We start from the raw sequence: 23,759 nt of genomic DNA, 5'->3' as shown, positions 1-23,759 counted from the left end.
CATCTGAATTGGCTAAAGGGCTGGAGTAAGATCTATGTCCATTTCAGAGCTGAGATCTCTGAATCATGTGCATGTGGTTCTCCTGCAGGTACCTGAATATAGCATGGTAAATGTTTTGGGTTTCTTTTCCCTATTCATACCCCATTTGTAGCTACATTCTCTCATGGGATACAAGCAGCTTCTGTGGACTTCAATGGGAATTATTCCTACTCTGCAAGTGGAGAGCAGAGCCCATGACTGGACTGAAGCCAATGTTCTTTAAAAGTTCACATGCCTTGTATTGGTTCTCTAATTTAGACTCCTAACCAAACAAAGTGGGGGGTGGGGGAAGGAATGAAAAATAGTAGCAGCTGTTTCAGTAAAAATTCTAAGGGTTAACATAACATGATGTAAACTATTTCATCTGTTCTTCCTACTTGCCCATTTTAATCAGAAATGAGTAAGTAGAGCCTTATATGCAGTGAACTTGAAGAATGCTAATGGGATGTCTGCATCGTGTTGTACTCAGAGTACTTATGCCAGAATAGGAAAACCTTTTATGCTGTAATTCTCAGAGACAAGAAAAAGGCTTTCTGAAGAGTTACTTTAAATTTAAACTCTCATTCTAATGTTAGACAGCCTGTTGGATCTCCGAGTTAAAAATTGCTTCAGCATTAGTTACTAGAGCCAGATGTAACATTGACCTTAAATGGTAAAAGCTCCCAAGAGTGAAAGAGAGGCTGGCCTGAGGGGAAAAAGAGGAATAACTGAAGTTTTAGGTAAGTAATCTCTGTAACGGAGAATAAGCTCTTTTTCAGCTGTGAAACAGAACGGAACCATATTTCCTCCTTAAAGGTACAGTACCTTGTTGTTATGATACTGAGTAGTTGGTTCTTTCTACCTCTTCCCTCCCACCCCCTTCAAATTCTACCTCTTCTTCAGATTTTAGCTGCTTAAAAAGTGGGTGTAGTTAATGAAACCTAGTTCTTACGTACTGTTTGGGAACATACAAGAATGAAAAAGAAAAAGCTGTGTTAATTATACTGAGACTTGATTAACAAAGGTACGTAGTCAGTAATTCAAGGCAACCTGATTCACAGATACTGTCATCTGTATTGTGCTAACCATTAGAGAGTCTTAGTTAACAGCAATACATGTTATGGGGAAACAGATATTTAACAGATTCTTTTTTTTTATTGTATGACTTTCCTTCCCACATGCTTGCTTTTTAACAGTGACGGAGTTGTTAATTTTGGTGGATTAGCTTCTTGTGTCTGGAACCTATCTTTTAAAAAGGCATTTCCAGACCCATTTCTTTATACAGTACATGTTTGGTTTTAATCCTATTAGATGTAATTTAATACCATGAAGTTTTGTCTAATTGGAATGCTGTACAGGAAAAAAAACCCCAACACCTTCAAATGTTAAAGCATGTTTGCTTTAATATGAAAAATAACAATATTTACATTTCCTGGTATTTTGGTCTTTAGTTTTATCTGTGCTATTTGGTAGATACTCTGCACTGAAGTGTATTTTATTTTCTTGGCAAATTAAAACACTTTCTTTTTGTCTTACTAATGTGTCTGTTAAGCTCTTCTTTTCAGGCAGCAGTATGTAAACAGCTTGAAAGAATGAGGTCAGTACAAGGAAATGATAGCTGAAATTGAAGACTCAGGTTTCTGTTACTAACTCATATTAGTAACAACTTGTGTTAGTGAGTTGATTTTTCAAACTGTATGTAGCATGGTTTCGTTTGGTGAAAAAAATCTCTGCAATCAGCAGCAAATTTCCATCTTTGTGGAGTGATTAGACAGTAGTTTTTAGTTTATGCTATGCAAAGGCTGGGTGAATTTAAAGTTCTGAGCATAGACTGTTCCTGCAAGTGCTAACAGTTACTGCATTTATATTTGATATGGTAGGTGTTGTGTATACTTTAATGAAATTTCACTTCAAGAAATTTATCCACCTTCAAGAGAATGTGATAAATGAATCTTGTTAAAACATTTCAGCTCTGTTTGCAAAACTTGCGATTAATTTTCCTTTTATTTTTCTCTGGACTATCATTAGTGAACAGGTTAGTACTTTTAGGTTAATCTCCTAGCTGACTTTCATGTTTCAAATCAACAATTATACTAAACTTGGAGCTTAATAATTTAACAATGCAACCCATAGAAATCTAAGTTTATTAGACTTAACAGTGGAAATTAAGAAACAGTCCAATATACTAAATGCTGAATACTAGAGTCCTTGCTCTTTCAATATTCTTGTATTTTCTAGCCTCCAAAGGCCCTCATTCTGATTTGCTGGTCTTGCATGTGTTACTTTCCTTGTGATGTTTTATGCACCCCTTCAACTTGTGCAAGTATGTGCAACTTTAGACGGTGTTTAGAAAGCATCTAAGTTTTAATAAGTTATTTTTAACTTTGTGTATGGACTGGAATAACTAATCTGCATCTAACTCCTCCATGTCTGAACTAAGTATATATTTCTAATATATGATATCTTGTAGCATTTCAGCAACTGTTGTTCTTATTCCATACAATTCTTTTTTTATTTTTTAACTTAGAATATATAATATAGTGCCCATGTGTAAATTTATCTTCAGTAAAGATGTTATGATGACAATAAGTGTAATTTAATACAAAAAGTATAAGTTGCTTATTTTTACATCTATTTAACTTATATAATAACATGTACAATGTATTTAACTTACATAAATCCATCTGCTTTACATCCCTCTGGATTAAGCCCTAAATTGTCTGCAGACATGAAACCTGTATACCTCCCTCCTATCTTTTTATATGTTTGAGTCAGATTTAATAACTATAGTCCTATTTACCTGGGACCAAAGCAATGGAAGTTAAGAATTACCTAGCAGCCAGATTCATAGTTGCAATCTTTAGCACCAGCTTCTTCCATCCTCCTTTGGATCAGTCTGCTTTCTGACAGCTTTTAATGATAGTATGGTATCAAATCACTTTTTGAAAAGCTGGATAAGACAGTGTGGCAACTGAGGTATCGAGAGTTGGTACTGAGAAGAGATAGATGTGAAAGCTTCTCATTTCAAGGATCATGTGTATGTTCCTTACATGTCATGGAGTTCTCTAGCCTCATGTGTTTGCTGTTCTTAGAGAAGTGTATAAGTCCAGGAAAAAGAAGCATCAAATGGTTTCTAAGTGGAAGGGGAAAGAAAATCCTTGCTGTTTCAAGGTTTGTGGGTTATTTAAAGATCTGGGGGATTTGTGGGCAGAGAGATCTCTCTTTTCTGTCTTAACTTGCAGCCTTCCTGTAAATTAAGCAGAAGAATTTCCTTGTGATGTGTTCTCCGCTCGTACTTCCTTTGAAAAGTGGGTCAAAGAGATATTTTGGATCTCAGTATCACTGACAGAAAGGAAATCTGAGTGGGTGATGGATCTTTGTAAGCTTATAAACTAGTGACTAAAGACATGAATTATTGCTTGTGTACATGTGTAGTGGTATGTTATGGAGAACTAAGAGTGTGACTGTTATGGTAGCACTTCGAAATAATAACTCAGTTTCCCTCCCTGGAAAGTATGTCCTAAGAATTCTGAAAAGGAGGGGGAGATTTGATACTTAAAGCAAGTGGACTTGTAGCCTCAGGTTTTGTTGGCGAGCTTGGGCTCTAACAGCATCCCTGGATTTAATCCTCTTCAGTAGGTAGATGTTTCTTTTATTTTCCTTTACTTTTGTGTATTTCAATGTGTCTATTGTTAATTTTACAATCTGAAAAATAATTGGAGAAATTTTATTTTACTTAGGAATTACCAAATGTATTAAGTATCTGAAAGATTTAAAGAGCAACAAAACCACCAACGACAACCACCTCCTGCCCCACCTAATAGCTGAAATCAAGAATACCTTACCATCTGCCAGAACTTTTACCTCCCCTTCAAATATACAAAACCCAGAGCGTTTAGGTATCACAAGTCATCAGGGACATGTAATATTGTAGATATGATCAACTGTGGGTTTGGACAAGTAAGGACTGTAGAATGATTTTTATTTTTTTTTAATGCTAAGCATGGATTGCTTGGAGAGGGGAGCATGAGAGGGTCAGGAAGGGAAACATGCAAACTTGGCAGCTAATGCATGCCAAGTGTGTATGTAAACATGAAAGTTTCTTTCCCCAACTAATGGTAACACATGTTCTTTTGTGTTTTGTCGTGATGCAAAGTTATACTTTAGAATCACTGTGCTGTCCCCTAATTTACGTGCAAATATACTTATCTTGGTGATTGTCCAAACAGAGCCACTATCTCATGGCTATAAAATGGGGTCCAGTGGGCTAGTAACTGCAATTTCAGCAAAGAGCAAAGGAGTTGAAAAGTTGATGTAACAAACAGTGGTGGTGGGGAAAGCAGTTTATGTAGGAGTTGCACACTTTTTTCTTACCAGTTATAAGGTTTTGCATTGTGGAAATGGTTACATGGTAGAAATTCTGTGCTGCTGAGTCAAGTACAGCAATTGCTTTGGGCTAGGGGCTTGCCTTCAGAGTAAAATTATTGCTGTTTATATAATTCTGCAGAATGTTTTGTAACACTGAAGTTATATATGGGGAATTTGGCTCTGAGCCTTTGCTTTTGAAATCATCACCAAAGTTTCCATTGACTTCAGTGGTGCCAGATCGGGCTCTTAATGAATACCACAAAGGTAAAAGCTATGTTAGTTAGCAGGAAATAGGAGTCTGAAATCTAGGAGAATTTGAATGGGAGCAGCGGGTCTATTTTCACCCATCTTATTTTGGACTTAGAGGGATGCACTAACATGGTAGGATCCATAGAATGAGATCTCTTTCTGAAATTTTGGAAAAGAAAAATCTGCTATTTCATTTTCAAATGTACCCCTGGTTTCTCTGTAATGCCTCTGAAATGGCCTTTTTGGAAGGGCGTGTATGTGTGCAGGTGGTGGAATATAATAAAGCATGATATGTTGATTAACATTTCCTGTTAAAAATTCCGAAGTTGTGCTGAACTGTGCTCAAACTGCTGAACAGAAAAATTAAAAATAAAATGTCTAACCATAAGTTGAAGGAGAGCTTCTGGAGAGGAAGAGAAATAATTTAACGATGTGTAAAAATGCACACATGCTTCACAATTTCAGCCACTGAATTTCCCATATTTTTCTTTTTAAATAGTGAAAGAATGTGACAGAACTTGGGGCTCATGAAAATTGTACAATATAATTAGGGGCCTAGCTGCAATGGAGGGTGGAGTTTGCCCCAGGAGGAGGTGCTAGGTCGAGTTGATGTTCTGCACATCATCTCAGACTGGAAAAATATCAGAAGCAAATCTAAATACTCTGCTCAGTTCCCTATGTAAGTATAGTTGTGCCTATCATCTTGACTTCCCTGAAAGCTGTTGCAGTTAATAAACTTACCGTTCCTATTCTTTGATAGGTATAATTATCAGCATTGTTCCAAAAGCTTTTTTTAGTAAGCACAGTAGTCAGTGGAGCAGACTGTAGAAACCCAAGCAAAGGTATCAGAATTCCCAAGTATCTTAGGACACTTAAAGCAAGACTGGGAGGCTTGAAAACTGCTCTGTGTTTACTCACTGAATTAAGTGAAAATATCTGTGAGGGACAGGGAGAAAGAATTTGTGTGATATATTCTAGAAACTCAATTTTTATCTGCCTGTTGAGCTTTTGGGACCTGTTTGAAATCTCTCCTGCATAAAGCACAGCATTAAAATGTCCCTTCCAAAACTTGTATATTGTGTGCTAATGGAATAGACTCACTGGAATATTAACAACCTTGTACCCTTATAAGAAGCTCTTGGCATTTCCTGTTGGATTAATTTTTTTTTAAAGTCTCTGATATTTGCTGTTTAACAGATTTAAAATGTTTTTTTTGTTGGTAAAATGGCAAACATCAACCAGCCCACTCTATACAAAGCTGATATATAACCATAACAGAAAGGTGAATAATACCTAAAGATCCCACAGGAAATCTGTCCTGTTGCTGCTTGGTGTTTCCATGTCTAGGAATGTGTTCAGAAATTACATTAAACACCAAGTGGTGTTTTTTCACTGATCACTTGCAGAAATGATACAGAACTTAAAAGACCCACAGAAAAATACTATAACAGAGAAAAGTAGCCCTTCTTATGAAAATGATGAATTGTATTTCCTTAAACCACAAAGCAGGTCAAACTCTCACTTCTTGTAAATCACTGTTGCTGCGTTTGGAATGTGCAGAGCTTTGCCAGTGTGCGTGAACTAAGGGTCTGTCTCAGTGGATTTTGATCCCTCCTGAGAATCTGGCTCCACCTAATATGAAGACAATTTCCCTTTTTCTGTTGCTTAACAGGTAAAGATCAGAGTTGATAGAACGTTTTTCCCTTGAGAGCAGGACCTTGTAAATTTCTTGCACATCTTTTTACAAAATGGGCACAAATCAACAAAGTTTTTCACCTAATCTTGTTCTCAGGTAGTAGTTAGTGATATGCTTTCTCAGAACAAAATCCTTTAAACTCACAATATGCCTTATGCTTACCTGTCTGCTTGTATGATTCAGGGGTTGTGAAGTTGGGAGGTTTTTTCTTCCTTTTGAAGGTGGGTACTATACAATCATCTTGTGTACTTATCTTCTGAGCATCTGCTTAGAAAATAAAACAACATGCCATTTTGACATCCAAGAAAGTGCTATAAAAAGTCTGTTGCTATGTTTAAATGCCTACACTCAGTTGCTATAGCAATAAAAATATAAAAAATGATGTACAACTTGCCATAGTGCATTACCAGCCCTTTCTGGGACAGGGAGATTGTGGGACTGAGAATATGACAAAGATGCTCAGTGTTTTAGAGGGCGGAGTTACAATGTAGTTCCAGGTGCCCTGTGCTGTTTTCTGTGAGCAAAATGTGGCCTAACTGTATAAATCCCAAAGTGGCTGTGTCAAAAGGGACAGTTGGATCCCTACTTAATTCAGTTGCTTCTTCATGACTTGTGTGACAGAGTTCAATACTTTGATCAACTTCCCATTTCTCTGCAAGAGAAGTTGCTGAAAATGTTGACCTTTCTCTAAATTCCTCCAGTCCCATGGTATCAAGTGTGAAAATCGGTATACAGAGCGCATCGGACTGTGTAGATTTGCTCTCTGTAACATTATAATAGTCAGTCTGAAATGCCCTTGGTCCTGGAGCAGCTATGGGAACCCTGCTATCAAAAAGAAAAGAAATGAAATAGTAGCTAATGGAATCCTTAGCATCTCTCTGGGGCTCAAAGCCTTGAACATTCAGTTGCTTCATGAAGAGAGCAGGAAATTCAACTTCCTTCATTAAACAGAGCAAGTAAAGGAAGGCATGTTATTTTGGCAACTATAAGTTCAGTTATGGAATTGAATTGTTACTTCAGGCATTTCTATGCCTTGTTCTCTCTTCTGTTGAGGAACAAGTTAGGGGAAAAAAAGACTTGGGAAAATTGAAACCTTGTTTGAAAGCAATATAACCATTCTGTTCTCTTTATTCCTAATTGAAGAATCCTCAAGGTTCAAATGAGATTGGCTCTAATTGGCGTAACAGTGTGCTGTTCACTTTGAATATGGTAATCCACAACTGTCACGTAATTATTTCAAGCATTTTGCTTAACATAAGCTTTGAAGTCCAATTGTGAGGTCTGATATCAAGAATGTATTAGTGGTAGAAAAATGTATTTTTAATTTTTGTTAGTTGTTAGAGAATGATTAATACTTTTGTTCAAGGGTTGTTATGCTGGTAAACACATAGATCAAGTGATTTTTGGAGGCACTATGCTACTCTATAGTTTGAGGGCACACCTAAATCCTCTAATATTTCTAAGTACATTTGGGCTACTTTATTTTTGTAAAAAGTCTGAATAAACTACTACCATGTTCATGGCTTATACTTTTTCTCAAAAAAAGAGTTGCAATGTTACATAGACAGTAGCACCCCTCTCATTTCTGCTACAGAATAGCTGCTATTTGCAACCTCATTACAATATTTTTCTGTAATGAATTTTGAGCATCTTTTGGATTTAATTTTAATACTTCAATTTTGTTTTTAACAGTTGAGAAATTTTGTCATTTTGTAGCTTTATAGCTGCACAAACTTCCATGTTTGTGGAAGTGTGTGTCTTTCTCAACCTCTCTGTGGATTCTTTGTTTACTTTCCTTCTCAACTGTTCTGCACAGGGTACTGGACAATCACCTTCCAAATGGGTTTATTCCTAAACAAAAATGTCAACAGGACTGATTGTTGGTTTGGTTTGGTTTGCCCTTTTTTTTTTTTTTTTTTTTTTAACAGATCTCATAGAGGAGCACAAATGTTAGATCTATAAATATTTATTTATACTTGTTTATTAAATTTTTCTTAGAATTCCAATGATTATCTTTTATGTCAAGCTTGGGAGATGCTTCTGTGGTTACACACTGTGCCTGTAAAATTAGCACATCTATGCTTTGTTTACAATATTATAACTTTTACTGTTGACAATACCTGATTATATGAATAACCTAAATGGGGAGGGGGAGAAGGCAACAGGAGGAGATTTGTGAAATTTGTAAACTGTAGCTTTTAGGTTTCATGAAACTGTCAAATACTTGAAACACAAAAACCTGATTTTCCTTATAACTGTGTCCTATATATATAACACCCTCACTACAATTGTTATGATGTCAGTTTATTCTATATTTCAAAGCTATTCTATATAGTCTCTGTTTCAGATGCTGTACTGCTGAACTTGCATCTGCCATGGAAATGCAAACTGCCAGATACCTGCCATTCCCTGGGTCACCAAGCTTCAAAAGTTATTGCAGTGCAGGGGGGAAGAGAGAGAGTTGAACAGACAACATGACTACATAAGCTTTTTTTCAGGGAAAAAAGAATTATATGGCTATTTGTTAGAGACACATTTCTCATTATGTGTTGTCCACTAGCCTTCTTTAAGTGTAAGCTATGCATTTATTCTTTCCAAAATCTATTTTTGGTCTTGTTTTCCTTGGAATAAAAATTATGCTGTTATTCTGGTCATCAGCCAAGTATCCTTCCCCCTTCTTCCCTGCCCTCTCTTCATTCCCTCCCAGTAGCCTTTGAACTTGTCCAACTTGTTGATTTTGGCAAGAGAGGATCTCAAAGGTATTATGTTCCTACAAGTGAAAATCAGTGGTGTGGTAGGAGAGAAGAGACTCAGCTTAGTGCTGCTGGGGGAAAGGCTCCACTGTGAGCTGAAATTGTCATTGATTCTGTTTGATCTGCCAGCTGGCAACCTGGCATGTGTGAAGCTTAAAACCAGGAACAGCAAATGCTGTCTCTTGTCCCTCCGGACTGGCAGGAGACTAGGAGACACATGAACTTGTTATGAGGGAGATAAGATACAAAATCATTAAAATAAAATACCTGAAGAACAGGTTTTGTTAGCTCAGCTGCATAGAAACAACTTGTTTCTTAATGTAGAGAGACATAGGTTACCAAACTGTCTGTCTGTGCACTGAAATCTTAACTTTATTTTGGAAAACTTTTGCAAATGTGTGTGAAACAGATCATGAAAGCTACATGCTGATAGCTGTCCTGTGCTTTCACACTAAGTTCTAATAGTTGGTGGGAGTCCATATGTTTGTCTTCTTTCCAAAGCACTGAAGAGCACTGTTAGATTGTAAAACAGACCCTCATCTATTTTGCAGATTTTTCCATCAGGGCTGCAATGCCTAAAGGGAAAAGATCTGAGGTTTCTGCAGTCATTGGGAACAGGCTATAGACTCTACTCAGTCTGCCCTTCAGGCGTGTCAGTCAGGCTCATGGGAATGTTGTTAGTGGACAGGTTCTTCCCATGGTGAATAAATGTCAGCTGTCTGAGTAGAGGCAGCCATTCTAATTAGTCTTTCCTTATGCAACAGAGGTTTTGAAGCTCAGCCAGGGAGAATAAAGTAATAATCAGAGACAGCAGCCCTCATCTGCTTTCTCGTCATTTGAAGAAGACAGCTGAATCAGCTCAAGAATCTGTTCCCTGAAAATTTCCTTGCATCTGAAGTGGTTTCTCCACTAATGATGTCCCTTTGTGCATATACAAGGTCAATATGCAAGCTCTAAGGTTGATAGGGCTCCAGGAGTTCCACATCACGGACACGGCTCACTTGCACCTGCTCCTTTAGGTACCCTTTTAATCACCTGTCATAGATTTGTTTTTTTTCTTGAAAATATACAGCAAAATACTGGACTCTTTCTCTGAAGATTACTCAGAGTATGCAAATACTGGGTTTATGGATTAGATTGTGTACTTGTCCCGCTGCCCTTGATTTCATGGGTTTTGCACAACCTTGGGAAAACCAGCAACACTAAACAGATGCTCACAAAACCCAGAGATGGTGATCCTATTAAGGAGCCCCCCCTCTGGCTTCCTTCAGCTCGCTTCAGAAATTTCTAGAGACCCTTTTTGTTGAAGTTAACTTCAGTAAAAAATGGCAGAATAAGATCTCAATTGTTCTTAATCAAACTGACTACATATGTTATTTCTGTTAGCCACTGCTTAGTTATTCTGTGATTATTTGAAAGAAATTAACCTGTGGTAACATCCTGTTTTCTTTCTTAGCTTGATCGTCTGTTTGGAAGGAGTTGTTTGTTTTGCTTAAACAAACAGAAAAACCCCTTTTCTGTCTAGATAACATTAAATTTGTTTCTTTTTTTGTTTAAAACAGAAAGCTCATGCCTACAGCATTCCAACCATCAGCCTGCTGAATTTTTACTATCCTTTCTTCACTTGTGCTACAGGGCATTATACTGACCATGACAGTTGCAGACCTTAAATTCCTCTGATACGTAATATCTGGCTTTCTGGTTGCATTTTAGATTTTACTTCTGTTATTTGAAACAGTTGGACTAATTTCTCATTTGTAGGTCTCATTCAGTGAAGTTAATAGGAGTCTTGTGCATGTAAGAGTTATGTAGGTCTGCTACTTTTTATTCTGACATTTTAAAAATATTTCAGGGGTTTTTTTGTTGATTAACGTGTATGTTGGCTATTTGCTAGTTTTTAAACTAATTTTAATTAAATTGTTCATAAAAAATAGTATAAAAGTTGTAGATGAGAAGATATGGGATACCAAGACAACATTTATATAACACCAATTTCTGTGTTCGTACACTCTTCTATTGAAGAAAACAGCAATAGCTTACTGTCTGTGAAAAAATGAATCCTTTGCAGTCCAGATCAGAAACTGAAGTTAATGAACTAAAAGATAAAAATAAGTGTTGGATTGTCTAACTAATATCCAAAAGTTATATTTTTGTCCGTAACTGTCAAACATAATTCCCACTGAGTTCAATGTTCTGCCTAGATGGGTGTTCAGGGATGGAAGTTACATCATAAAACTCAGTATGTAACTGTGCATTCTTGCTAACTGGAAGTGCAATATGGTTTGGGTATGTGACAAAAGTGAGATTTAATTCAGAAGTGCAGAAGACCAGACAGCTACTGTTAGGTAACATGATGAGTTTTACTATAGTGAATTTAATAATTAGGATGCATCCTGAAGCAGTATTACACAATACCAACCTCTGATAAATAGTCTAGGTGAAGAAGTAAGATACAGTGACCGGTTTCACTTAAGTGCATTGGGGAATGATCATTTCTTCTTCACAGTGGTAAATCTTAGCTATATTAGCAAGTGTTTATTTCAAAAAGCTGAATAATTATTTTGCTAGTATTTTGAATGCTCTGAGGTTCTTAACTAGATCTTTTGAAAAACAACCCCCCCCCCCCCCAAAAACTCAACTTTCCCAAAATATTTGCAGAATATAGTGGAAGATGTACTGTTATACAGTGAAAATATACAGTGAAGATCCAGATCTCTTGAATAGTTCAGAACTGAACTGTTGCATCCCTTGCTTTCTTAAACACACAGTTCTAGTATTTTCTGCTTCATTTGCGCTATGAAATAATGATTTAAATTGGTGAATTTTCAACGTTCCTCTCAGTTATAAATATTGAGTAATGTACCAATGTAAAGGATATTCAGCATGTTTTCAGTATACTCCCTAAGGAATATTAACTCATCATAGCAAGGGTTACAACCGTGTAGCTTTGTGAAAGTCAATTGAACAAATAATTTCTGCATGTCTTTGCTGAATAAATTGACTAGAAAAGTTATGTGACTTACTAATGCCTGATTTTTGGCTTGGTATAGTTGCAGAAATACAAATGAAGACAGAGTATGAGCCTGATGAGTAAACTAAATAAAATTCTATTATTCCACTCTGCTGCAAAAATTGAAGAAGAAACTGTAATTTTAAATACCAAAACCACTAATATTGTGTAAGTGGTTACTCTGTCATTGAATATTCATGAAGCTCTGTACTACAATGTTCAGTTAGGGTATTGGTTGTAATAAAACAAGCTATGTGATTGAAGTTTGCTTTTTGCTTCAGCTTAGTTCAAAAGTGTGCTTAATGTGCATTTAGAATTGAAGTGGTTTTTTTTTCACGTGTGTGATAGAACAGTGTGGTACCATTCACTCAGGCTGCCAAATGATTTGTTATGGAAAGTATTGTAGTTGCCCATTTGTTTATCTTCTAGATTCTGTTGTTTCTTAAGAAAATCATTTCTGAGTTAACTGGATAATGAAAATTTTGAAAAAAAAAAAATAGCTGGCTCTGACTTTAAATTTAAATATTTTCATTAACAAAAACACAAAAATGGCATGTTCAGTTAGTAACTTTATCCTCTTCGCTCTGTAAGAATGTATTTTTTTTTTCTCCAAGAGGGTTAAAAACAAAACATTTGGAGGGAACACTTAGAAATGAATTTGTGGGTTGCCATTAAGTGCCATGGAAATTAAAATAAACATTGTTCTAACTAAGAAACATTAACAACAAAAAAGTTTGTGTTGGAAATAAATCTTTACATGCCTTAGAAACACGCTCAACACAGTTTGACATCATCTTATTTACACAAAGTAGCATTGGTATTAATTTATCTTTAGATAGATTTAATTTTTTTTTCATAGATACATTATATATCTTGTTTGTTAAGCTAGTTTGGCAAGTGTTACTTGTTCATAGTCAGTTGTTACGTATTATAAGTAAGAAATAAAGGAAGGATGTGAAAAAAATTAATGGAACATACATTAAGTGTTTATAGAAAACCTAGTAACTCTAGTTCTAGCTTTCTCATTTCTTTCAATTTGTGAGGGAAAACTACTGGGAAGATCAATTCCTAATGACTGCAGCCTTGGATTTGGATAGAAGAGAAGACTAATAAAGAGAAGATTTTAATTCTTAAGAAATTAATTTCTCAGCCAATAAAATTAAGAATTAAAAGGATAGAACCTATCTCTCTTTAGCCCACTATTCATTCTCTTGTCCTGAGCAATTTATTTGGAAGGTAATCTGAAGTAAATCACTTCAGAAATTTCTATATAACATAAAAAAGGTTAATTTTAGCCTAATGAAGTTTGTCTCCCTGGGCTTCCCTTAGAGTCAGCTGAGAAGAGAGAGGTTCCTCCAGAGTGCAATTCAGAGAGCCTAAATTAAGTTCCTCATTTTAGGGCAGGAACTTAAGTTGACTTAAAAACAAACAAAAAACCAAACCAAACCAACAAACAGAAAACTTAGGGAGACAAATGGCCTTAGGCTAAAGTGAATCTCCCTGAAAGGTCCCCTTTATACATATTCTCATGCCTCTCAGTCTGTTGAAGGCATGTGGTATTAAAATAGCTCTTTTATTGAAGATGATGTACAGAATGGAATAAGTCTATGCTCCTTTTCTTCTCTTGCTCCTTCCCCCGCAGAGAACATCAAATTTGGTGTTACTGGATTTGATAGAAACATTTGAAAGAAATCTTAGATCAGTATTTAGCAACTGTATCCAGCCATATCCAAACTGGTGAATCTTTGAATGAAAACAGCATTTTCAATTGACACATAAAAGCAAATATCTGCGTTTTCTGTAAGGAAAAAAAAACCTAAACACTTCCTCAGCTTATCAAGTTTTGCTTTCTTTATATCAACCCTAATAACTATAATACGACTAATGTAAAGCTAGTGTTCACTACAGTTTAACTGAATTAATAAAGAGATACAAGTAAACTGGAGAAAGTCTCATAATAGTTACCAAAACACAATTTCTAAGGCAAAACTGCAAACATGAGAGCTTAATGGGGAAGAGGGATACTGAGACAAGAATTTGACTTTCGTATGTTGGAAAAACTGTTTCTTTTTAAAAGTTCTCTAATGCTTTTTTTATGTGCGAAAGGAAAAAAAAGTTACAAACACCTCTTCTTTTTCCTTGAAGAAATTGTCATTGTAGTGATAGAACAAACAGGTTATATTTTGCTCCTACTTTGTAGCAAATGTGTGTGGATATATTTTGTTTATCTAAAGTTCTCAATCCCAATGACTTCTAATTGGAAGAAAATATACCTTTTTATATGCTTGATACTAAAGTGTTATGTTTGTATCACAGAAGCTTTGAACTTGGAGTACATATGTGATAAAGATGATGACTAACATTTCATAACAATTACTCCCTGGGCCAAAGACAAGAACTGGAATAAAATCTTTTAAATAAGAAAAGGCATACCTGTAAAACTGACTATGAAAGCAATCACACAAGGTAGACTGAAATTACATATGTTTCCCTTACAATAAATCTGTTGCTTTAATGATGTATAAAAAAATATTTTGTAGTTTAATTAAATGGAATTGTTCTTAAGACAATTTCTCTTTATAGCCAAGAAGAGGAAATATGGTAAAACTCTATTGGAGGCAAATATTTTTTAATGAATTAGTGACATAAAGCTATTCTCTGTCCTCAGACATTAACTTGTAATTTCTATTTTGAGAATGCATGTGCAAAAAAAGGTAAACAAACCCAGTCTTAGCTCATTTATCAGTATTATGTTAGGAGTGCTACAGTTTTGTGGGACAGATTGTAGCTACTGAGAAATTTATACTTTGAGTGCCACAAAGGTATAATTCAACCTGCGTTTGACCTACCTCAGTTGAAGAGGCAGTGAACTGGAAGAGCGTATTCCTGTCCAAACCAATTCTGCATGAATACTAACTGTTATTCCACTTTCTCGCTCCTCTTCCATGATAAATTTTAAAACCTTTATCACCAGGATTAAAAACATTTGTTTGGTTACTTTCTCAAAATAAAGCTTTACTTAGTTTCATGAGCTGTTTCAGGTGTGGCTACCAGTATGCACTGTGCTATGTAGCTGAAGAAGATGGTCTGCAAGATAACAAGGGACATACTAGACAGTAGAACCCAAGTATATGGTAAAAGCATGGAAAATTACATAATTTTCTAGAAAACATGATGTTTCATGTAAAATTATTAGGTTGAAAAGGAGGCAGTATTGCAGCTCCTTACTAGTCTGTTATCAAGAGTTGACATTTTCTCCAAAATTTTCACATGGGTCATATCCTGAGTAGTCAAGCAAAGCTATTGTGATGTCAGTGGGTAAGAATTTTGGCTTTTTTATTTTAGAAATTATGAATTCCTTTAAGTTCCTTAACATACAGTTATTGTGTTTATATTGAGACATTCCCCATCCACCACCCCAAAAGACAGATGCTTGCTACTTTCTGAGTAACTGTCTTCTGGGTGAAGGTAATCATGTAATACGTATTCAGAGACTGTGAATGAAGCATAATATCTCTTCAATAATGAGTCTTTCCCTGCTTGCTATCATGTTCCTTTGCTTGTCTGTACTCCCAGGATTTGATGTTAGTAAGCTTTCCTTGCTTAGTCCTGTCCTGCAGGCCTTACAACAGGAGGATAAGATGTGGCCCCCTAAGGTTAAAGGCATAATATTTAACTTAGTGTTGCAGCATTCCAGCACAGGGGAAGCTTGGAAGTTTAGAGGCAAACAAAATGTACAGTCTGTCACTTCAAAGCCTTACTTTAATGAGTAGAAGCTTTGATTGTGCTTTTTATTACTGGAAAAGAAAGTAGGTTGCTTACAAAGTTTGGTAGACAAGAATTCAGTTTGTCTGCTTTGATCTTATGCAGGGACTGTTAGTTGTCTATGTACAGTTAGCCTATGATGTAGAATCTAGCAATAGCTAGTGAAAAGTTATAATGTTACATATTATCTCTCTGTTGTTAAAGCAATCTAATTGTGGAATTTCTCTTATAGATTCAGCTTACTAGGTATACAAGGGAAATATTACTTACAGTGTGAAATAACTTCTAGAGCTCTAAAATCATGTGGCTGATATATAGTATTTCTAATTTTATTTTTTTTTAATTTGAATATCTGAGGGGGGAAGATCATCCATCGTATCTGAGACCAATTTTTTTATTTTTTTTTTAATGTTTCCTTGCCTACTGAGACCTGACTTTTATACTGGCTGAACTAGAAAGAAATATTAATTAGAGAAAGAGAAGAGATACTTCCAGCCTCTATCTCAGGAAGTTTGATTTATTCCTTTGCACTCTACTGGTATAGATTCTGTGGGAGAAAAACAGTGGGAGTTGAAAGAGTGTCTTAAAACATTCCCCCAGCTTGTACTGCTGATTTGAGAAGAGATTATTTTCATGTTTTTTCTGACTCAGTCACACGTGAGGCATTGGGAGCAGGAGTGTAGGCAGCACTGTGCAACAGAATGTATGTGATAGGTAAGGGGTTGGCAAAGGAAGAAACTGATAGGCTAAGATAATAAGAAGGAAAAAAGGTGGAGAACGGCAACAATCCTTTGTAATTGAGAGGTGTGTAAATGATCATGCTAGTCTCAGTTTCTTGATCTGCTGGGGAAGAAGATTCTATACTGGTTTGCACCTGTGATACTGATTTGCACCTGTGTCTTCTATTAAATAGTATTGCAGTCAAATGGAATTTTCTTCATACAGCTATAAAATTGGGAATGTCATTTAGTGTGTGTGCGAGCAAATGTGTGTATGTATGTGTAAGACCGCAAAGTTTGAAAAGTGCTAGCTCACTGTCTTTTCTCCTGTGAAATCCTGTACTTGTATGATGAATCTTAAAGAACTGAAAATACTTTCAGTGGCCTACCATCCAAATAGCCTCTTAAAAATGTCTGAAGTTTGTTTATATGCAAGAATCTGAAATGTGACAAAGCAGGGAGATGCCAGACATTCTTCAGACTGAGATATGTTTACTTCTTCAAGAAGGCTACTTAGGACTCCAGCACAGTACCATTCTATGACAGCAGGATCTTAGTCCTGGCTGTGATCTTAACATGTACTGTCTTGTATTGACTAGAAAAATGTAAGAAAAAAAAAAAGGTATTTTTTCTCCCATTACTTTCATCTCTCTGTTGTTCTATCCATCCCTTCCTTCAGTATTGCTAATTACTCATAATGGGCATAAAGGCAATTTTCCTTTGTTCACTTTCTCAAAATCAGTTTCTTTCAGAAATTGAACCTGCTTCCACCAGTGAACATTAGAACTGCATATCCAGATCATGCAAACCATTCACCTAATCCTACATGAGGATCATGTTTACATTATGCCAAAAGCAGGAACATTTTTTAACCCTCACTTTTTTCAACCATCTGCAGGTTAGGGCTTTCCAGATCCAGAGGCTGTGTAACTACCACTGTACCTCTCCTCTGAATGCATCTAATCCCATTTTGAACTCACTCAAATGCTCCAATTCTTTTACAACTTCCTGTGATAACAAATTCAATTATTTAATTATATGCTGTTGTGAAGGAGCTTCTTTTGTACTTAATCTATTGCCTAATAACTGCTTTTGGCAGTTGTCCTCATCGTTGTGTACTGTGAGGAATTGTGAGCAAATAATTAATAGGCCACCTTCTCCAGTCTGTTCATGATTTTTTAAAATTGCTAACCTGTTTCTATCCAGGTTAGGTTGTGTCCCTTTTTCAAGTTGAAGTGCTCTAGTCTTTTTTGTGTGAAAACCATTTGCAATTTCTGACCATTCTTTCTTCTATGTACCCTTTGTATTGATGTTACTTTTTTTTCTTTTTGAGATGTGACTAGAACTGTTTTGAACGTTTGGGCATAATATGCTCATAATCTATGTTGTTCTCAATTCTTTCCTACTAATTCTTAACATTTTTGCCTTTTGGGCTGCTGCTGAATGCTGTATTCAGAGAACTATCCGAAATGAATCAGATGTCTTTCCTGACTGGTAAAACATAATGATGGGCTCTGATTTAGCTAAGTATATTTTACAGTTATTTTTCCCCATGTGCGTTGATCTGCATTTTTCAGCAGTGTATTTCACCTGCCATTTTATCATTCACATGCTCAATATCCCGTAAACAGCCTTGGCTGGCTTTAGATCTGATTACCCCATCTCACCTTTAATAAGCTGTACGCACCCTCTTTTCCAGGTTCTTCATGACTGTGTTGAACGCCACAGTCCCTGTGGGAGTGTAATCTCTGTAGCAGAAAAGCAGACCTGTAACACCTACTCTTTATTTTCTTCCTTAAATTACAAGAGGTCTTTCCTTCTTGTGCTGTGAGAGCAGAGTTTCCTTAAGATGTTTGGTAGAGAACTTTGTCAAAACCTCTCTTTGAAAATACATATTGCCTGTATTAAAATACTTGTTGACTTCTGTAAAGAAATTTAATGAAATAGCAAAGTTTGGAATGCTGTATAGCCCTGTGTTAATTTATCATTCTCATATCTGCATCTATTCAGTAATAAAATATTACATTAATTTCTTATGTAGGACAGTTATCTTAAAGTTAGGAACTAGGATGAAAACATTAAGTGATAATAAAATTATAAAGCAATCAGTCCTCAAACAAGAAATTTGTTGTGTTTTGGCAGAATAGCAAAGCACTTCAAGGTCAACATGAAAATATTGAAGGAGATGTTCGGAAAGAGTGAGCATCATTCATTGCTTTTTGCCTTTATCTCAGTCTCTTTAAGTTTTCTTTTTATTCACCCTGCATTACCTCAGGTAGTTAATGTGCAGCTTTTTGTCTCAGCATTTGCCAGAATGTTCTTCAGAGGCATTCTAAAACCCCAAAACTTTGATTAATAATAAAACTTTTGAATGACTGGTATTTCAGCATTTCTTCTATTTTAGATTAGTCTTATCTGTGTAGTTCTATGGTATTGTTAAAATTACAATGACTTGGTATACCTTCTTTTAAGACACATTTTCTAAATATTTTCCCTGGTCTTTTATTTTTTATTTCATAACATATTACAATCATTGAATCTTTTTCTTTCCATAACTTTTTACAACTGTTTTAAATTTAAAGTAGCCACATTCCATTACTTTAATATAACTTTTAGTTTATTCAATATAAGGAAAGAATAAAAAATGTTAAGACAATAAATCCTAATGTATACAGACTATATACTTGTTGTATACAAATTGTTTATAAGTAGGCAAATACAGAATACCATTATATATAAAGTTGTAAAATGAGCATAATTAGATACACATCACAATTTCTTAAGGAAGTAACAACAATAGCAATATTGAATTCTAGCATAGCTGATAAAGTGCTATGAAACAGGGCTAAGAGAGATGAGTTCTGGTAGATTTAGCTCAGTATCAAGATGTAAATGCTGCTCTTCCTCCCCCTCATTGTCACCTTGCTCCTCTGCCAGAAGTTATCAGACTTTTAGCAGCTACAATGGAACAGGACACATCATACAACCTCCGTCATTAGCAGCTTGAGCTAAACTGCTGGTTATAAACTGAGATGACTGAAAGGCAAGTATGCACCTTATTCACTTGCTCTTACTATAGAGATGGTGCAGTCTGAAAGAGACGCAGAGAACAACTGGAGTGGATCTTACATTTCTATTGCAAATCTTGACCCATGATATGTTCTGTTTCTCTTTTAAAAAGTCTCTTCTATGAGTAACTTTGCTCCTTTTACCCCCTTCTCACCTCCCCCATTTTCATTTTGAGTTTTGAGGCCAAAATTTTAAAACCTAGCATGTACAATGTAAACCCCAAAGTCTATAATTTTCTTTCCCTGCAGAAGTAATTCTTTGGTTTAAGCTCACCTCTTTGCTAGGGGCTTCCTATGCACAATACTGATAAAACCATAATAAATGAGTGTGGGTTTTTTTAGCTTTTGCTGAGATGAGATTATGGATAAAGCTGGTACATTGTTTTTGGATCAACTCCTGGATATAATCAGTGATGGAATGGTGTTGGCTAAATAATTTTATCAGGGAAAGATGTTGACAAATTGGACATGAGGAATGTTTTGCTACATTTGGCTTGTGCTATTCCAGAAGAGCAGAGTTATTGTTTGCCTCAGAGCTTTGTTCTGAACTGTCTAATTACACAGAAACATGTGGCTTTTTGGTACAGTACATGCCAGTCAATCAATAAAAATTCCTTTCTTGTTCTGATAGCTTTGATCTTTATTATTAACTTTCCTAGTTCCATTTTTGGAGAACAGTTGTTGAAAATTAGTCCTGCAAATGGGTTGGGGCAATCCCAGGCACAAATACAGGCTGGGCAATGAGTGGATCGAGTGCAGCCCAGCAAGAAGGACTTGGGGGTGTTGGTTGATGAGAAGCTCAACTTGACCTGGCAATGTGTGTTTGCCGCCCAGGAAGCCAACCATGTTCTGGGCTGCATCAAAGAAAACATGACCAGCAGGTTGAGGGAGGTGATTCTCCCCCTTTACTCCACTCTTGTGCTACCCCACCTGCAGTACTGTGTTCAGCTCTAGGGCCCCCAACATAAGAAAGACATGGACCTGTTGGAGTGACTCCAGAGTAGGGCCACGAAGATGATCAGAGGGCTGGAGCAGCTCTCCTATGAAGACAGGCTGAGAGAGTTGGGGTTGTTCAGCCTGGGGGAGAGAAGGCTCCAGGGAGACCTTACTGCAGCCTTCCAGTACCTAAAGGGGGCCTACTGGAAAGCCGGAGAGGGACTTTTTACAAGGGCATGTAGTGATAGGACAAGGGGTAATGGCTTTAAACTGAAAGAGGGCAGATTTAGATTAGGTGTATGGAAGTTCTTGACTGTGAGGGTGGTGAGGCACTGGAACAGGTTGCCCTTAGAGGTTGTGGATGCCCCATCCCTGGAAGTGTTCAAGGCCAGGCTGGATGGGGCTTTGAGCAACTTAGTGGAAGGTGTCCCTGCCCATGGCAGGGGGGTTGGAACTAGATGATCTTTGTGGTCCCTTCCAACCCAAACCATTCTGTGATTCTATGAAAATGGCAAAAATAAGGCTAGCAAACCATCTGTTCTTAAAGACTTAGAGTTTTGTATTTGGTAGCTTTCTAAAGAAAATGAAAAGTTGTCATTTTTCTTGCCATGCTTTCTAGCAGATGAAAGCCCATGATGATAGTTTCCAAATTAGAGTGCAAATTGTAAAGCTCCTGAATCTAGAACTTTAGCCAGTAACCAAAGCAGGCCTCATTTTCTTCCAAATGAATACCCATAAATCCTGCTGAGAAGGATTTAAAAGTAAGAAGAATTATATATTTCATTCACCTTTATCTGGGCGTAGGAGCTTAGCTTTGATGTTGCACATTTAAAACTGCTGACTTCAATGTAGTCCATGTTCAGTATACAGCTGTGTTTCCTCAAAGTGAGGAAACCAGCAGTAGATGGTTAAATTCTTCTTTGGGTCCTCAGTGTTAATATCTTGAAGGTCAAGCAGTATGGAATGATTGAGCTGCTAGTGGAGTGGATGATCAAAGAGAGCTCTTCACTTTTAAGGACACCTGCAAAAGAAAATGTTGAATTGTCACTTTTGCATTACCATGTTTTCCCAATCCTGAGATTCTGTAGGTGAAGACTTTGTATGATAGGTATAGTGGAAAGGCAGCTCTGGAATATCTTCTTTTTTTTGTACTAGCAATAATCTCTCATCCCTCATTTTGGATTCTGATGAAGCCTAAGGGCAGAGCTTTGAGAACACAGGAAATGGGAACTTGCTTTTCTTTTCTCACAAACAACTGTTTGCTTTCATTTTCTGACCATCCTTTCTGCAAGTCAGCAAATCTCTTCCTTCTGAAGTGATAAAGCAGTATGTGTTTTCCCTTTTCCCCACATTAAAATAAAGAGCTCAAGTTTATTTTTCCTGAAGCTACTTCATCTGCATGTCAAATAAGGATAAAACAAAAGCAAATTATTTCTCCTGTAATTTTGGCTGTGGGTGCTAGACTGCAGCCACTGGGAGGTCTCCTTCTGACAGACTTTCTGTTCCTTGATTGGGCCACATATAGTTCAGGCCAAGTAGTGGAGTATGGCATCTAAGAGCAGAAGAGAATCGTGACATTTAATGCCTCAGGTTGGAGACACAGCCAGAGGTTGCTTGAGAGAGGCTTGTACGTACTACCTAAGATTAAGTCTCCCTCTGGGATGCTGATATTTTCAAACTAGGGACAGTAGGCAGAACCTCACTGTTAAGTAATCAGTTGAAGTGTCCGTGTAGTTAGTTAGTTAGTTGTAATGGTAATATGATGCGCTGCTCTATTAGAAGTTTCAGTCAGAATTCAGCTGCCCTCAATCTTTTTATTTCAAAGACTTGTTTGCATTGGGAGTCTGGAACATGCACCGATTCAGATTAGAAATCCGAACAAAGTATAGAAAGCCATAATGTGGCCTGCTTGCAAAAGGGTTCCTCTCACAAAGCTCACCAAATGTTATTTATGAGGATTGAATCAGTGCTGTGGCTGCATTATGAAATACTCTTCTAACGAATGCAAATTAATATTTTATTGTATAACGTATAAGAACAGTCATGTCATAACTGTCTCTATTAGCACAATTAGCAGAAGAGGAAACACAACTCTGAGGAATTTGTTGCTGTTTCAGCTAATATATGTACCTTATTGGAGAGTCATCCAATCCAATTACTTGGCCTGTAAAATGCACATTGAATTTCTTTGCTAAATTCAGCAGTAACATAGTTGTCTTTCTGTCTCTAGATATTCTGGATCTTTGTTTTTAAATCCCAGTACAAAAAAAAAAGCTTCCTCCAAACTATTGAAAGTCTAATTTTATATAGTACGTAAGTTGAACTGTCCAGTAAATACATTGCCTCTTCCCATCACACCTTATAAACATTAAATTTAAATTAAAAACAAATCAGGGAATGCTTACTGTAAGAACCTCATAGTGTGAAAATAATACTGTATGACTACATCTGAAAGGTACACTTCAGCATATTTTTAATATGGTCCCAGAAGCATACTGTCGGTAGCAAGGAATAACACAGCCCACAGAAAACAGTAGATGATTCAGCAATACAGACAAAAGACCTTCTGTAAAGTGTGCTTGCAAAATCTTGTATTGCTTTAATGCATCTTTTGAGCAAGAACAGGGCTTTTGGTCCTGATTCTGCATTGACATCACACCTCAATGAGTTGCTGAGACACACGCCCCCTGTTGGATAATACTGAAATGAACAGTCATCCTTTGTATGATTAATCTTTTTATTATTATGACTCATTTCTGAAGCTAGATATTGATAAGGGAAGTTAGTGTAGCTGCTGGCTTTCAAGTTGTTTCTGTTTCCAGCAAAAGAGCCTGAAAGATGGCATTACAAAATGTTATTGCTTATTCACAGTTCTATATCACATGCTAGCAGGAGGAAAGAGGTATATATGTTGGGTTTTGCTTCTTCACAGACAGCTAGGCCTGCAGAATCAATGTGTAATGTAGGGATAAAATTGGACTGTTTCTAGCAAAAGCAACAATTCTTGTGATCTAATTATAAGGCATCCGTGTATCCAGGTTAGGACATTACAGTCTAGACGAGTGAACTACCAGATTAGTAGAAAAAGCAGCTGAATAATTAGATTCAAATAATGTAGTTAGTTCATACTACTGGCATTACATGTCACTTGGCATTACATGTCACTTGGCATTACAA

The 23,759-nt window shown here is 36.4% G+C and overlaps 1 protein-coding gene across 5 annotated transcripts in view; it reads left to right on the top strand.

Moving 5' to 3' along the window:
* The first annotated feature begins 537 nt into the window (after window positions 1-537).
* Window positions 538-23,759, top strand: part of IRAG1 (inositol 1,4,5-triphosphate receptor associated 1) — an 80,005-nt gene continuing 56,783 nt past the window's right edge. For 4 of the 5 annotated variants that reach the window (XM_075048085.1, XM_075048084.1, XM_075048080.1 and 1 more), the window contains exon 1: window positions 751-834. The gene's annotated coding sequence lies outside the window, so the exon portion shown is untranslated. Of the gene's footprint in view, window positions 835-23,759 lie in introns of all 5 variants that reach the window. The other variant, XM_075048081.1, reaches the window with a different exon arrangement.

Source organism: Buteo buteo, chromosome 16 (genome assembly GCF_964188355.1).
Source record: "Buteo buteo chromosome 16, bButBut1.hap1.1, whole genome shotgun sequence".
NCBI lineage: Eukaryota > Metazoa > Chordata > Aves > Accipitriformes > Accipitridae > Buteo > Buteo buteo.
This window is presented reverse-complemented; position numbering and strand designations above follow the sequence as displayed.